Here is a 2198-nt window from a genome sequence, read left to right on the forward strand (position 1 = left end):
GCCCAGTGCAAATTGCTGTTTTTGTGCCTATTTCAGTGTTCCGCAGAAGAGGAATATCAAACGGAGTCCAAACGGAATGAAACCTTCGGGAACGTGATTTTTGGAACAAACGTGATCCAGAGGACTTGGAGTGGACGTCAAGAAAAAATGAGGAGTCCACGAGGGAGGGGGAGTGCCTACCCCCCTGGGTGCGCCCTCCCCACTCGTGGGCTCCTCGTGTCTCAACCGACCTACTTCTTCCTCCTATATATACTCAATTACCCTGAAAACAACCAGGAGCACCGTGAAACCCTATTTCCACCGCCGCAACCTTCTGTACCCAAGAGATCCCATCTTGGGGCCTTTTTCGGAGCTCTGCCGGAGGGGGCATCGATCACGGAGGGCCTCTAGATCAACTCCATGGCCCCTCCGATGATGTGTGAGTAGTTTACTTCAGACCTTCGGGTCCATAGTTATTATCTAGATGGCTTCTTCTCTCTCTTTGAATCTCAATACAAAGTTCTCCTCAATCTTCTTGGAGATCTATTCGATGTAACTCTTTTGGCGGTGTGTTTGTCGAGATCCTACGAATTATGGGTTTATGATCAAGTCTATCTATGAACAATATTTGATTCTTCTCTGAAATCTTTTATGCATGATTGGTTATCTTTGCAAGTCTCTCGAATTATCAGTTTGGTTTGGCCTACTAGATTGATCTTTCTTGCAATGGGAGAAGTGCTTAGCTTTGGTTTCAATCTTGTGATGCTCGATCCCAGTGACAGAAAGGGAAATGACACGTAGTGTATTGTTGCCATCGAGGATAAAAAGATGGGGTTTATATCATATTTCTTGAGTTTATCCCTCTACATCATGTCATCTTACCTAAGGCGTTACTCTGTTCTTATGAACTTAATACTCTAGATGCATGCCGGATAGCGGTCGATGTGTGGAGTAATAGTAGTGGATGCAGGCAGGAGTCGGTCTACTTGTCACGGACGTGATGCCTATATACATGATCATGCCTAGATATTCTCATAATTATTCGCTTTTCTATCAATTGCTCGACAGTAATTCGTTCACCCACCGTAATACTTATACTATCTTGAGAGAAGCCACTAGTGAAACTTATGGCCCCCGTGTCTATTCTCCATCATATAAGTTTCCAATCTATTTTATTTTGCAATCTTTACTTTAATCTATATCATAAAAATACCAAAAATATTTATCTTATCATTATTATCTCTATCAAATCTCACTCTCGTAAGTGACCGTGAAGGGATTGACAACCCCTTTATCGCGTTGGTTGCGAGGTTCTTATTTGTTTGTGTAGGTACGAGGGACTTGCGTGTGGCCTCCTACTGGATTGATACCTTGGTTCTCAAAAACCGAGGGAAATACTTACGCTACTTTGCTGCATCACCCTTTCCTCTTCAAGGGAAAACCAACACAGTGCTCAAGAGGTAGCACTGCCCTAGAAAGAGAGATTTCTGATCACACACCCTTGCTGTTGGACTCGGGTGAACAAAAAATGCTCCACGTATCTTCAGGTTTGAAAATGCCTGGATGCATATGGAAGGATTCAAGGAATTTGTTGAAAAAAATTGGGAGGTGAAATGCAATGGGTCCAGTGTGGACACCTGGCAAAAAATACTTAGAAATATCAAACAGAAAATAAAAGGGTGGATCTTAAATGCAAATGATATGTATAGGAAGAGGAAAAAAGAATTACTGAATATGCTTGACATTTTGGATAAAAATGCAGAATCCAGAGGGATTAATGCCCAAGAAAGAGTTATGCAAAAGGAACTAAGGAGAGAGCTAAAAGAAATCTTCAAGTTAGAAGAGATTAAATGGTTGCAAAGGTATAAAGATAAAGAAATCAAAGAAGGAGATTCTAACACTAGATACTATCATGCTAAAGTAAACGGGAGAAGGAGAAAAAATAGAATTATTAAATTGGAGCAAGAAGGAGAAGTGATTGAAGGGGAAAAAGAACTGATGGACTATATTACTACATTTTATAAAAACTTATTTGGTCAAGCTGAAAATTCTACTATAAACCTTAACATTCAGGGATCCACTGAGATCTCCTCCCAGACTCAAGAAGACTTAATTAAAAAATTCTCTATGGAGGAGATCAGAGAAGTTGTCTTCTCCATGGAAAAAAATAAAAGCCCAGGACCTGATGGATTTGCCATAGAATTTTACCAGAATTTCTG

This window comes from Triticum dicoccoides, chromosome 2A (genome assembly GCF_002162155.2).
Source record: "Triticum dicoccoides isolate Atlit2015 ecotype Zavitan chromosome 2A, WEW_v2.0, whole genome shotgun sequence".
NCBI lineage: Eukaryota > Viridiplantae > Streptophyta > Magnoliopsida > Poales > Poaceae > Triticum > Triticum dicoccoides.